At 38.2% G+C, this 15,004-nt stretch overlaps 1 protein-coding gene across 1 annotated transcript in view; it reads left to right on the forward strand.

The window, feature by feature from the left end:
- The window catches only part of DCDC2C (doublecortin domain containing 2C), a 192,784-nt gene that overhangs the window by 21,446 nt on the left and 156,334 nt on the right, over positions 1 to 15,004 (forward strand). The window lies entirely within an intron of this gene.

The following is a 15,004-nucleotide window of genomic DNA, read 5'->3' on the forward strand; positions in this document are numbered from 1 at the left end:
GGAACAATCTACCATCACTCTGTTCGCATTCCCTGACTCTTGGCAAAAAATAACCATGTAAGAGGCATGTCAAGAAGATCTCCTTTTTTTTTAAGCAATAAAAAATCTCCAGTTTTTAGGGAGATAATTGTTGGTATTTAGAATATAACATGATTTTTACTTTTAAAAGTCTGGTTTGTAATATTGTGGGATAGTACAAACGTGAGATGTTTTGTGGTTATCTGTTCCTCTAAGTGAGAGTTTGCTATTGTTTCCTTCACTGTACAATGGAAATGACTACCTTTTCCTCAAGAATACAGGATACATTTATAGTACCAGTAGTAGATAAATGGTGGTTATTTTCCTCCATTTCTTAAAGAAGCTGGGCTTCTCCTTGTCCTCAAACCACCATCCAGTGTTCTAAGAAGGGACATTCTAGTAGCTCCAGCACTGATCCAGAACAGCAATCTACAGAAGCTTTTGGCCACTTATTTAGTCTGCACTGCATAATGGGGAAATAAATTCCATCAATTTTATTACTTATTCACCTTCAATTGTAACTTGGTAGGGTTAGTAAGACAAGATTCCAATTAGAAGTTCCAGCAGTTACTGAATTTCAGGGTTTCTTTAATTGACAGAGTGGAAAAGGTTTATGATTATTCTTAATACTATGTAGCTGTCCTCACTCTTCTCCAGGTAAGGCTGGGAGTGGGATTAACCAACAGTTCTAAAAATGAAAATGATCCCTTGAGATCATTTGTTAAAGTTTGAGTCTATGTGTAACCTTCGTACATTTCAGTGATTTTTAAAAAATGAGATATGATTATAAAGTACCATTTAGCATTTTAAGGCTGGAAGGAAACTTCCAGATTATCTTCTCAAATCTTATTTTCTAGTTGAGGAAGCATTGATCCAAAGAGGTTAAGTAACCTGCCAAATAACAAAGAAGGGATTAGTACCTATGGTTCCTTATTTTTAGTCTAGACATGGTTTGTTCCATTATATCCCAGTGCCTCAATAATTCTTTTAGACAAACATATCAAAATTTAAACTCTTATTTGAGCCTTTTCCCCTTTAAAATGGACACAGATGGCTGTGTATTTACTATACTGATATTATGTAATTGTCCACAAGATTTTTGTAATTTTTCTTTTGCAATTTCTACTTTTTTAATTAAAAAAAGTGAATTAGCTTTTATTAATTGAGAAACATGTCAGAAATACTCTGCAGAAAAGCTCAATGAAAAGAATAAAATTCAACAATCCTACTGCCCAAGATCACCACTGTTAGCATTTGTAATATCCATTTCCAGTCGTTTTTTACGTGCAAGAAACAGATATTTGTTATAAAATATATCATATACACACATATACACATGTATATATTTAGAGTAATGGAATTCATTAATACATGCTATTTTATAATCATGAGCATTTCTTCATATAATAAATCGTCTGCCACATGATTTTATTGGGTGCAAACTGCTCCATCATATGACTCTATCATAATGTTTTAACTCATTCCAACTGGCAGACCTTGAAGTCATTCTGCCTTTTTTACTATTTTAAAATGTTGAAATGGACACATTATAGAGAAATATTTGCTCACACTCATGATTGTTTCAATAGAATATATATCGAGAAGTGGAGTTGCTGGGAGAATTACATGCACAATTTTAATCCCTTTAATATTTACTTTCGGATTGGACCCCAGAAGTTTCTAAAAATTCGTATTACTCCTGACAGTATATGAGTGTATGAGAATGCGCACAATTACCCTTAAGTGTCGTGAGAATCGAGCATAATGTCTGGTAGGTACTCACTGCTCATTAATCCCTGCCCCCTTTCTTTTTGCTGGAAGAAGTCACCCCTTAAAAATGGCTTGTGATTATTTTTGTTTGATATGTAAATTCTTCTCTTGGCAGAAGTGTAATATTTCATGGATACCTGCCTGCCGAGTAGTCAATATTTAATGAGTTGGGGCGCTACCCAGTGTTTTGACCAGAAGCAAATTTAACCCAAGAAATCTGTTGTTTTCCATGGGGGACCATAATAGTAGCCCTAAAATTAAGATCTGTGTCCTGTGGTCCCAAATAAAAGGCAACAGAATGATTCACTCACAAGACCAAAGTTTATCAGTCACTCTAGTTGGCACCTTTCTTATTACCTCATCTTCAGATCAATTTTAAAACATCATTTTGCACATGGGGATGTGTACCCATGAGTCCAGAGATAGTATAATAATTAATGAGTTAAATGATTTGTTTTTAATTGTTTTCAATATTTGTCTTAATCTTGGACTGGAAGTGCTCTTATGAGATGTGAGAGTCTAAATACTAGAAATTTATGGGTTCTTAATGAGCCCTCTATGCCATTGATTTTATATTTGACCAAGTGGCAAATTCACTTAGGTTACTATGTCCTCATATCACATAATGCTTTGGAAGGTCATTTCATTTCTTGGTATGTTTTATTGTTATGTTTGAAGTTGTTACCTTTCTTCTATTTTAACATGAATGTGCATGGCTTATATTTTCAGCATATTTTACATCTGTGGTCTCATCTGGGAAAATGGAAAAAATAGCAATTATGTAAGGTAGATATTAATATTTGCCATTTAAAATAGAGTTCAAGAAAGATTAAGTGACGTGTGCAAAGTTAAATAGTTAGTAATACAGCTTTGATGAGAAGCAAGTATTCTAGAAATTATTCCAGGATTTTTCTGAGGGAAAGACCCATTACTGTATTTGTATAACTTACTATTATTAAATGAATTTTTTCACTTATGAATAATTTCTAATAGTTAAACCTTTACCTTACAGAAAGATGATCACTATGTGTTGTAGTAGGTAAAAGCAAAGTGCTACAATATCTCATAGTACAGAAACAAAGCAAGATTTGCCAGGGACACGTAGAAGCAGCGAATCAGCACCTGTGACACTTGATTATCCCAGATCTGTACCAGGGACAGGGGAGAGTTGAGTGTCTTGTGGGAGGAAGTCCAGCAGAGGGAGCTTGTTCTTGTGTTGTTCCACCCTTTTTTAGGCGAGAGGGAGGACAGCTTTGCAAGTGGTGAAAAACCATCTGAAACTCAGATGCTCATGGTCAGAGCAGTCATGGACTTTGGTTCTGAAAGCTCCTGGAGACCTCTTCAGAATTTGAGGCTTTGTACAGCCATTCTTGCACCTGTCCCAGGCTTGCTCACTCTGTGGACAGTGCTTGGTCTTTTCACACATGGAGGTTTATGGATGTTTGTAGCAGTTTTTTTTTTTTTTTTTTTGTAATTGCAAAAACTTGGTAACAATCTAAATATGCATCGATAGTGAAATAATTCATGGAATTTTGTATTGTGACCAGATCTACAGGTATTGATCTGAAGTATTATCTCTTAGAATGTTGTCAGGATTAAATGAGATGACTTAAATGGAAAGTATTTAGCATGGTGCCTGGTATGTACAAGAGCTCAAAAGTCAGTATTATTACTCACAAAACCCTGCAATTATAGAAGCTTACCTTATCCAAATTTGAGCTCCATGGAAGCCCATCAACTTGAATCTCAGTGGTTAAAAATATTAAATGTAGTATGCTATAAGCTTTTGCCAAGTCCAAAAATTCAAGTTTAAATGTTTTACCAACCTATTTTGCCTTATTTCATGATACAGTAACACAGAGTGGAAGTACCCAGCTTTCTTAAATTACTCTTTCACAGAATTTCTGTTTTGGCCAAAATATATTAGTGGGAAAATTGAAGAAGTTTCCCAAGAGGCCTTGATTTAGTATAGAAATTTACTTAAAATTAATTAGAATACCATAATATACACTTAATATAGCCATATAAATGATTTGTAAAATGTTTCAACACAATGAATTTAAAATGACATTTCATTAAATGGAGGGACAAGGTAAATTAGATTTGAAAGAGGTGCTCTTGGGATCTTGGCTTTCAGCTATTGTGTCACATTGGTTTTAATGAGAAAAGGTGTCCTTGGTCTCACTTTAATTCAAGGACTTCTATTGCTGCATATTAAAGGTTCTGGTTTATAATATCAAATTGTATAAATTCAGGCAAATTCAGAAGACTTTCCAGTTCTTTCTTCTATACGTCTAGGAACAAATGAGCCCAATCAGATAATTTTTTTTCCATGAGGCTGTTTTGATTTTGTTCTTCTGTGGGCTTGTCCTGTAACGAAAAAAAATTTGACCATTAATTTAGACCTGCTTTATCTTAAATTGTCATGAAGAAGTCATTCACACAGATGAATTTTCCAGATAACTGCAGCTACCAATGAGTATAATATAAACAATGTTTTAAAATTAACTTTTATATGTAAAATTTTCTAAAATGTTTTATGTAATCTTTGCTTTGTTGAAAAAAACATGGGTAAAATAATTTAACTTTTTCTTGGTCACTCAAGGTCTGGATAAGGTAAATTGTGTTGACAAACCAACCTTCAGTTCTACTTTATTTCTCCTAGTTATCTTACCATTTGCTCTCATTGTTTACTGCTGAACTGTCCTGAAAACATTTTTTTTTTTGGCAGCTTCAGTTTCTGTTAAAAAAATACAATATTTTTCATGTTCATTGTAGAAAAATGATGAAATGTAGGCAATTTAAAACACATCCCAAATCCTACCATCTGGAGATTAAGTATCACGCCTTTCTATATGTTTCTAACATATATATAATATATGCACGTATATGAATATATCATTGTAATTTTATAAATATATATATTTAACCAAAGTATTCTACATACAATTTTACATAATGCTGCTTCAGTGTAACAATATATCACGAAATCTTTACATGTCAAAAAATATACTTCTATAATACTTTGTAGTAAATTCAGAGTATTCTATCATATTTTTTACACCAATCCTCATATGCTGGACATTTAAATGGTTTTCTTTAAAAATTATCATTAGAACTAACACTGAAATAAATATCTCTATACATAAGTCTTTTCACACTTTACTTGCAAACCTTTCTACTATATTGCTACACTGTTCTCTTGAAATATAATACCAAATTACATTTGCACCGATAGTGTGAGTGTGTCTATTTCTTATACTTTCTTTAACATTGCACATTATACTTTTTAGTCCCTTTCCCTTGCATACTCCAACAAATATGATGGCAAAAATGGGTGTGATAGCTTTGTGGAAATAACATGGTCTCTGACTCTGCCATTCGAAAAAGTTAACTTCTCTGATACTCAATTTTCTTGTCTGTAAAATGGGTATGGCTGCATCTATGCAATAAGGTGGGTGTGAGAACTAGTGTAATTATGCATATATTGTGCTAATTGCAAACATTATAAGCTTTCAATCATTCCATCTATTCCAGTCCTCACATTGCATGTTTGGTAGTGTTTGCTTTTCTGCTAAATTCTAGGCCATGTGGCTGATTGTGTCAGGAAAGTGAAACAAAATCAAGTATTGTATGTGTGTTCACTAAGGCCAACCATTTATTCAATAAATATTTATTGAGCATATACTATGTACCAGGTGCTGTTTGAGACACTGGGGATATACAATTGTACAAGTTGAACAAAAATCCTTAATATCAAGGAGCTTGCATTTCAGGTGGAGAGAGAGACAATAAGTAAAGTAAAATATAAAATATGTTGGGATATGAAATCTCATGCTTGGGTGGGGGTGTAAGATTTTAGATAAAATGGTCAAGGGGTCTTCACTGAGAAGGTGATTTTTAAGTATAAACTCAGCAGAAGTGAAGAAGCTAGCCAAGCTAGGTGTCTTGGGAATAAGTATCCTGAGAGGGAGAACCAATAGTGCAAAGGCCCTGAGGTTGAGGATGGTCTGCTCTTCAAGGAGTGACATCCTGCTGTGTTGAATTGAGACTACACTGCAGGAGGCAAGGACAGGAGCAGAAAGATGAACTAGGAATCTGTTGCAATAATCCAGGCAAGGAACAATGGTTACTTACACCAAGGTGGAGACACTGGGGGTTATGAATTCACATTAGGGAGCATCAAACAGAGAAGAATTCCAAGGATTGGGTCTTAAGCAATCCAACAGCTAGGGGGTCGAGGAGATGAGAAGGAATGAGCCAGCAAAAGAGACTGAGTAGTAGCCAGAGGGGTAAGAGGAAGATCAGGTAAGTGTGGTGACCTGGAAGCTAAGTGATGAAAGCCTAGAGGACAGGTGTTCATTTGTGTCCAATACTGACAGGTAAGGTGAAGATGCAATAGACATCTGGATTTAGTAACATAAGGGTTTTAGGTCAAGAAAGAATAGAAGAGAACTTGGAAACAGATGTAAACTGCTTTTTCAAAGGGTCTTGCTTTAATGGAAGTAGAGAAATAGTTAGAGGGGCAATGGGGTCAAAGAGTTTTTCTTAAATAGGAGATGCAACATCATGCTTCAGTGCTAATGGGAATAGAGTAGAGGGGGAAAAATTGAGTGTAGAAGAGAATAAGGAGAATAACTTGAGCAGTGTCTTTGAGTGGGTGAGAATGGTATTAAGGATAATAAGTGCTGTCTGTATAGATTTTTCTATTCTGGATATTTCATATAAATGGAATCATACAATACATGGCCCTTTGTATCTGGCTTCTTTCACTTAGCCTAATGTTTTCAAGGTTCATCCATGTAGTAGCATGTATCAGTACCTCACTCCTTTTTATGACTGTATAATATTCCATTGGGTGGATATATATATATATATGTATATATATATATATACCATTTTTGTCTGTTCATTCATCAGTTAATGGGCATTTGGGTTATCTACAGTTTTAGGTTCTTACCAATAATGTTTTTCAGAACACTTGTGTACAAGTTTTTATGTGAACATATATTTTCAGTTCTCTTGGGTGTATACCTAGGAATGGAATCGCTAGGTCATATGGTAACTCTATATTTAACTTTTTAAAGCAACCACCAAACTATTTTCCAAAGTAGCTGCAACATTTGACTTTCCCACCAGCAATGTGTAAGGTTTTTTTTGTGCTTTTCTCTTTTGTGTCTCATAGTTTCTCTACATCTTTACCAATATTTGCTGTTGTTTATCTTTTTGAGCATAGCTATTCTAGTGTTTGTGAAGTGGTCCTTTCTCTCATTTTTGAAATGATTTCTTTCCTTGTCTTCTGAAACCTTTCTCTCTTCTTGTTTCCTATGATTGTTCCTTCTCACTTTGATTTCTTGGGATTATTTTCCTTGCCTGTCCTTTGAATATCGGTATTCCTCAGGGTGCTGTCCTAGTTTCTTTTTCATTCAGACAACACACTCCCTCAACCCCTCTGTGGCTTCCATTGTCATCTTGTTTGAATGACTCCCAGGTCTTAGTTCCAAACTCAGGATTCACATTTATAACTGTGTATAGGGCCTTGTCCCCTGGATGTTCCAAGGACACTTCACACCCAGCATGTCCAAATTTGAACGCATTGGCTTCCTTTTCCAAACTAAATTATTCTGTGTTTTGTATTTCAAAGAATGGAACTGTTCACTTAGCTCTTCAATTTGAAAACTTAGGTATTGGTCTCAACTTTAACCTCTCCTGGAAACTGCTTCAAATCTTCCCCACCCATCATTCTATTTACTGACTCTCTTTCACATTCTTCAGTTGCGATCTACTTTACTCCTGTCCTGGTTGAGAGCACCCCATCCACCTCCTTGAATGGGTGTGGTGCCTTCCGGCTGATCTCTTTGCTTCCAGTCCTGCCCCTTTCTAATCTGATCACATCACTTGCTTGTAAAAACACTTCAAGGTATTTCTCTTTGCTTCAAGGGGATGAAGTCTAAACCATTTTCCATGACTTATGAAGACCTCCTTGATCTGATCACCGCCTCATTTCTCATCAGTCCTGCTTCTGTGTCTGTGATCTAGTTGTGATTATGTTTCAGTTCCCATCTCCCTCTGCCCCCCCCCCCCCAACCATTTTCATGCCCTCCACAAACCAGGTTTTTGCATATGCTATTTCTCCTGCCTCGTTGAACTTTTCTTTCCTCTTTCAACTGGTGGACTTCTCCTTATATGGCTTCAATTTAGATGCCACTTCTTCTTAGAAAACTGTTTTTTTTTCTTTCCCCAGTGAGGAATAGGTGTTGGTCTTTTGTGTCCCATAGCACCTTCCGTTTGCCTCAACACAATCCTTATCACAGTGCCCTGTAATTGCTTGTTTTCTTATCTGTGTCCCCAGATGTGCTCAACTCTCCAGGGCCAAATGTAGTACTGATTTCGTTCACTGTTGTATCCCTAACATTTAATATAGCTCCTTCCTCAAATAAGTATCTTTTGGATAAATGGGTGAAATGATTGAGTAGCTATAGGAGTTCTGGTACCCTGGAAGAATTTTGGGGGCAGAGTGTCTTCTCTTCTTAGTTCTTTTCCTGTGGATTGGTTTCATTTGAGGTCCGGCTTTTCTTGTTAGGGACTTAACCATAAAGATCAGCAGGCGCTCATAAATCCTATGGTTGCTTGTTTCTATGAGATGGTTTCTCTCTTGGATGTGTTGGCATTTTTGAAAGCATTCAGAGCCTCAACCTACAAATCCATTTATTTTTTTAGCAGAGGGTACCTCTGTGGGAGTATGACAAATTAGCTATGAAGATCGCTAGTGATTATCATGTGGCCAAACCTCAGGTTAGCCCCAGTGGGTAAACCTTGTCTGAGTCCAGCTCCTGGGCTCTCCCAGTTTGTTTTCTCCTGGGATGTCCAGGGTTTCACTTAAAAGCCCTGGCAGCAGTTTGGAGCTTTCCTTTGTCCTGAGAGAGGAGGAGCAAGGCAAGGAAATGGTAAAGAAGAGAAGAGTCGGTCTTAATCTCAATCTAGTTAACACTAATAATTAGATGTTCACTCACTGAACACTTACTCTGTTACAAGCACTGTGGTGAGAAGAAGATTTTCACATTTTTTAAAAAGTATTTTTATTGACAAATTACACACATACAGTCCATACATGGTGAACAATCAGTGGCTCACAATAGCATCATATAGTTGTGTATTTACCACCATGATCATTTTTAGAACATTAGCATCACTATAGGAAAAAAAATAAAAAGAAAAAAGAAAAAATTCATACATCTCATATCCCTTATCCCTTCCTCTCATTGATTACTGACATTTCCATCTACCAAATTTATTTTACCCCTTATCCTTTTATTATTTATTTATTTTTGTATCCATATTTTTTACTCATCTGTCCATACCCTGGATAAAAGGAGCATCAGACACAAGGTTTTCACAATCACACAGTCACACTGTAAAAGTTGTATCATTATCCAGTCATCTTCAAGAATCAAGGCTACTGGAGCACAGCTCAACAGTTTCAGGTACTTCCCTCCAGCCACTCCAATACAGCATAAACTAAAAAGGGATATCCGTATGATACATAAGAATAACCTCCAGGATAACCTCTCGATTCTGTTTGAAATCTCTCAGCCATGAAACTTTATTTTGTCTCAGTTCTCTCCTCCTCCTTCTGGTCAAGAAAGCTTTCTCAATCCCATGATGCCAGGTCTTGGCTCATTCTAGGAGTGCTGTCCCATGTAGCCAGGGAGCTTTATACCCCTGGGAGTCATGTCCCATGTAGGAGGAGGGCAGCGAGTTCACCTGCTGAGTTGGCTTAGAGAGAGAGGCCACATCTGAGCAACAAAATAAATTCTCTGAGATTAACTCTTAGGCATAATTATAAATAGGCTTAGCTTATCCTCTGCAGGAATAAGTTTCATAGGGGTGAAACCCAAATCAAAGGCTCAGCCTATTAATATGATTATTCCCACTGCTTGCGAGCATATCAGGAATTCCCCAAAGGAGGAAGCTGAATATTTCCTCCTTTCACCCAAGGCCCCCAGGGAGACTTTGTAAATACTTCTTTATTCACTGCCTAAATTGTTCTGGGATATATCGGGGTATCACGCTAACCTAGACAAACCAACAAGATATCACCCCCTATTCAAGATTCCATGTACTTATGATGCTCAACTAAACTGACCATACAAGTTAAACTAGGGAATGCACTAACCAAAATATAAATTTTGTACCAAATAAACATCTCTCTCTTTGGTCTTGCACAGAAGTCGAAGTTTTAAAATAGGATGATATCATCCTTTACCCTGTATTCTGATTTACCTTAGTCCTATCCAGATCAGCTTCATTCATGTATCTAATTTAAGTCTGATACCTTTTTCAACTTTTTAAACAGTTCCTGTATGGGATACTGCGGACTTTCATTGCTTCAGAGCTCTGACTCCGAATCTCAGGTGTCATGTAAATACCCAAAGTTTCTGGGAATGACGAGGTTATATACAAACAGCTCAGTGTCTCAGAATTTAGATTACAACTCCTGAATAAATGTGTCTGTAGGAGCTGACAATCTAGGACTCTTTATAATAGGCCCCAACCTGATAACCGATGCTCTCGACTTCAGTTCACCAAGTTTATATATTATAGTTAGTCCATATGAGTGAGGCATAATGATGTTTTGTCTTTTTGTTTCAGACATTTCATTTAACATGCAGTCCTTAAGCTTCATTCACCTAGTTACATGCCTCACAAATTGATTCCTTCCAGAGGCCACTTAGTGGTCTGTTGTGTGTATACACCAGGTATTTTCACCCTTGCTTTTAAAAGCATGTTATGATAGGATTTTAATGGGTCTTTACCTAATATCTTGGACTTTAAGCTTGGACATTCTAAAGTGTCAGGTACAAAAATGCAGGATGTATTTAAGACGCTAAGCTGGTCCACCCACTTTAAATTTGTCCCATTTGTTCATTGTTCACTTTTTCTACTTTCTTTGGGGTTGATGAAATATTGTTTTATGATTCCATTTTATCCCTTTTGTTAGATTATTCACTATAACTTTGTGCTGCCATTTTAGTGGTTTATGGTATATATCTTTAGCTTTGCAGACCACGTACATATTCTTTTGCATATTCTTCTTTTTTAAACACCTTTAACAACGTAAAAACATTCTTAGCTCATGGACCATATAAAAAACAGGTCAGTCGGGCCGATGGAGCAATGTTTGTCCAGTCTTGATCTGCAGATAGAAATGAAGAGTCTTGTAAACAGTAACTACATGGTTGATTGTAGATAAATAAGATTTTTCTCTGATTATTTAAATCTCTCTAAATTGAGTGCTTAAATAAACATTATAACAATATGTCATGAGTTTTTTAACATATGTAAATATAAAACGTACGACATCAAAGTACAGACGTCAGCAGGAGAGAAATGGAAGTATACCTTTGGAAAGTGGAGTAAGGGAATGAGTATTTGGCAGTTGTTCTTACAATTTAAAATACTCCTATAGGGCAATACTCAATCTTTTGGAAGGATAAGAGTATGTCTCCCCTATCTCTGCTGTTTCCTCTCCAGCTTCTTTAAAGTTGGCACCTGAGTGTTTGTGTGTGTGTGTGCGTGTGTGTGATAGTGTAGTGAAGGAGTGGGGCTTTCCCTTCTTGGTAGCCAGTAGGGAGAATTGAGGGACTTGGGGTACAGCATCCTCTGAGACCTTTGGTCTTCAGCATTGTTTTTAAGCAGTGACATGTTGCATGTTTTGCTGTTGTGGTTGAATTATGTGTCCGGTGTGACTTGCAGTAGTTTTGTTTGACCGTGGAATCCTTCCTGCCTGCCTTAACCTCATGTTGATCTCTGATTTGTGACTCTTACTCTGGAACCTTTGCCTTCTCCACAAAAACCCTCTTGAGAACTCTCCAGCCAGACTCTGCTGCTCCGGTCTGATGGGTCCCCCATGCCAGGAGTAGGCAGCATTTCGAGAAGCCTTTGATCTCACCTGTGCTCACAGGGTCTGAGAGCACCTGGGAAAACTTCAGGGCCTTCCTATTTGAGCTCACTCAGATGTTTCTGGCCCCAGGTTGGGGTCAGAGGGCAGTCTGAGAGTTACTTTTCACTGAAGGGCTATGCAGGCATTGGGATACAAGAATCTCTTCTCTTGGGCTCTTCCTGGAACTCTCAACACCTCTCTGGGTACTGTCCCAGAGGGGAAAATCAGGACACATATGACTGACTGACTTTCTTTATTGTCTCTCAGGGCCAGAAAAGGGGACTTTCCTCTCTGTCCCACACTCTTCGATTGGCTCTCTGCTCACGGCTGAGATTGAGGGGAAGGGGTTTGCTCTCTGCCCGTTGTGAGGATCTGTGCCTGTATTTTTTCACTTGTGCAGTGAGTGAATATCATCTGCCTTATAAAATTGCTAGGATTAAAAGTTAATATTTGTAAAGCTCTCAATGCATGCTGGATAAGTGCTTTTTAAATAAAAATAAACTGTCTAGGACTGCTCTGACAAACCATTTGTGATTTGTCCTGCTAGTGTCCAGGAGCAATAAACCACAAGATTCTGTGTCAGATGATGAAGGTGGCAAAGGCCTTTAATTTCTTATGAGGAAATTCAAATTGTATTGGGTTGATATTTGCAAAAAGATGATCTCCATCACACCTGATGATCAGTGAAGGTTAGGGGAAGGGCATGTAAGATGAGAGAATAACATGAAAAACATACAGGGTCTTTGGGGGCACTGTGATTGGTATGGTTTGAGAGGGTATAGCTAGCTGATGGTGGTATTGTGAGGTAAGTCTGTTGAAGAAGGTGGAGCCTGATTTCAGAAAGGCTAGACTGCTAGGAGGTAGGGGAAGGGGCAGGAAGACAAGAGGGACAAATCCTAGTCTCTGCCTCCGTGTTGGTTGGCCATGGGTATAGAGCTGACCATGGTTGTGCAGGGAAGTATGCTTCTCTTCTCTTCTCTTGTCTCCACCCTCAAGCATAACTTCCTTTCTCTGTCATGGGTTTTATTTGCATTTTTGTCATGAGCTTTCTGGAGATAGCCCATCTTGACACAAAGGATGACTGATGGTGCAGATTTCAGTTTCAGTGTCAGGTATTTTTGGACTGGCAAATTTTTTTTATTTTTTGAGTAAGCAGGTAACACATGTGAGAGGGTGCATGGGTGGTTCAGTGGTAGAATGTTTGCCTTTTATGCGGGAGACCTGGATCCAATTCCCAGACCATACACTCCCCCAAAAGAAACCACACACACAAAACAAACAAAACAACAACAACACACACACACATGTGAGAGGATATGCAGGCACTCTCACAAGAAAAGATGGGTGAGAGGTGAGAAGCCCTGCAACATTGGGGCAATCTGCTTTTATTGCTTAGCTTTACTTATCCCTCTTTCCCCTTTCTTGTTTGAGGTCCTCCTACCTTCCCTTCTCTCTAGGGTGGTGCCTGGTGGTATATAGTGCATTCGGGTGGGTCTCCTGCCATCAGGTGTTTCATAACTGGGTAGCCCCAGGCAGGTTGTCTGTCCAGAAAAGGCCCTCCTGACCTTGATTAACCATCCTTGCTCAAGGGCTCCTTCATATTATTTTCTCTCCTCTCTAAGGTCCCTGTGCTAGCCTGCCTCAACTTCTCCTTGAGAGAGTTCTAGCCCCTTAATCTTAAGGGCTTCTGAGGGTCAAAAGCCTGTCTTCTGCGGCTGATTCCTGTTTGTCAGGAGATGTAGGCCATATCTGATGGGGTGTAGAACTTTGTGGCCATGTCATTTAATTTGAGAGGGGAAGGGTCTGGAGGGGTGATTGGAATGGCTAAAAATCCTCATGTCAGCATTAGTTTGGCATGTAAGGGTTCTAGTCTGGAAGAAATAAACTTGGTGAGAAGCTTAAAAATGCAGGAACCAGATAGTAGCAAAGGAGGATAGAAGTGAGCAGGCCTGGGAAAGGTATTTGTCAAGAGTGTCTGGGGCAAAAGGAAGGGAGCAGCTATCCTTCAGGTCCAAGAGTGAATCCTAGCTGATCATCTTATTCCTGCTCAACTAAGCAATAAGAAGGTGTGTGTGGCAAATTAAGGGGTGTAAGAATTAGGTGATTGATTGGGCTCTGACTTTAGCTGCCCTGTTGGCCTAGTTATTCCTTCAAGAGATGTTAGTATTATCTCTTTGATGGCCAGGGCAATGAGTACAGCTATTTCTGTTGGCAAGAACATGGCATTTAAGAAATTGTGCATCTCTTGGCAATGTTTAATTGGGAGAAAGCCTTACTCATTCCACACTTCTGTGTGGCATGCAAAATGTGCTGGTTTGAAATTGTTATGTGCCCCAGAAAAGTCATGTTCTTTTCATCCTGATCTAATCTTGTGGGGGCAGATGTATTGTTTGGGTGGGACTTTTTGACTGGGTTGTTTCCATGAGATGTGACCTACCCAATTGTGGGTGGGACCTTTTGATTAGACGGATTGACACTGCCCATCCAAGGTAGGTCTTATTTAGTTTACTGGAGTCCTTAAAGGACTGACACAGAGAGCTGAGAGCTGATACAGAGAACAGATGCCGGGACACAGATATTTGGAGATGCTTGGAGAGCCAACATAGAATGCCACTGGAATTAGAAGCTGAAAGCAATACAACCCAGGGGCAAAGGGTCAGGAGATGCCAGCCATGTGCCTTCTAAACTGATAGAAAAATTCAGGACATGATCTGCCTTTCTTGAGTGAAGGTATCCTCTTGTTATGCCTTAGAACTGTAAATTTGTAAACTAATAAATCCCCTTTGTAAAAGCCAATCCATTTCTGGTATATTGTATTTCACAGCATTAGAAAACCAAATATATTTTGGTACCAGAGAAGTAAATGCTGTGGTTGGCAAATGCCAAATATGTTGGAATGGCTTTTTACATAGATAAGGGGAAGGTTCTGGAATAATAGTGAGGAGGTGAGTAGGAAAGGCCTGGATTTCTTTGAAGAGACTGTAGGAATACAGACTCTAAGAGCTCTTACTAATAAGGCCTTAGATAGAAATGATGAATGTGCCACTGCAAACTGGAAGAAGTAGCAGAGAATTTGACAAAATTGAGTCCTGATGTTGGATGGAAGGTAGAATTTGAAGGTGGAAGCTGGGATATCTAGCTGAAAAAATTTCCAAACTAAATGTGGAAAATGTAGCCTGGCTTCTTGCACCTTATAGTAAAATGTAACAGGAAAGGGATAAGCTGAGAACCGAAACCTTGGGTACAAAAAAAAAACAAAAAAACAAAAACAGG

The sequence above is a fragment of the Tamandua tetradactyla genome, chromosome 3 (genome assembly GCF_023851605.1).
Source record: "Tamandua tetradactyla isolate mTamTet1 chromosome 3, mTamTet1.pri, whole genome shotgun sequence".
NCBI lineage: Eukaryota > Metazoa > Chordata > Mammalia > Pilosa > Myrmecophagidae > Tamandua > Tamandua tetradactyla.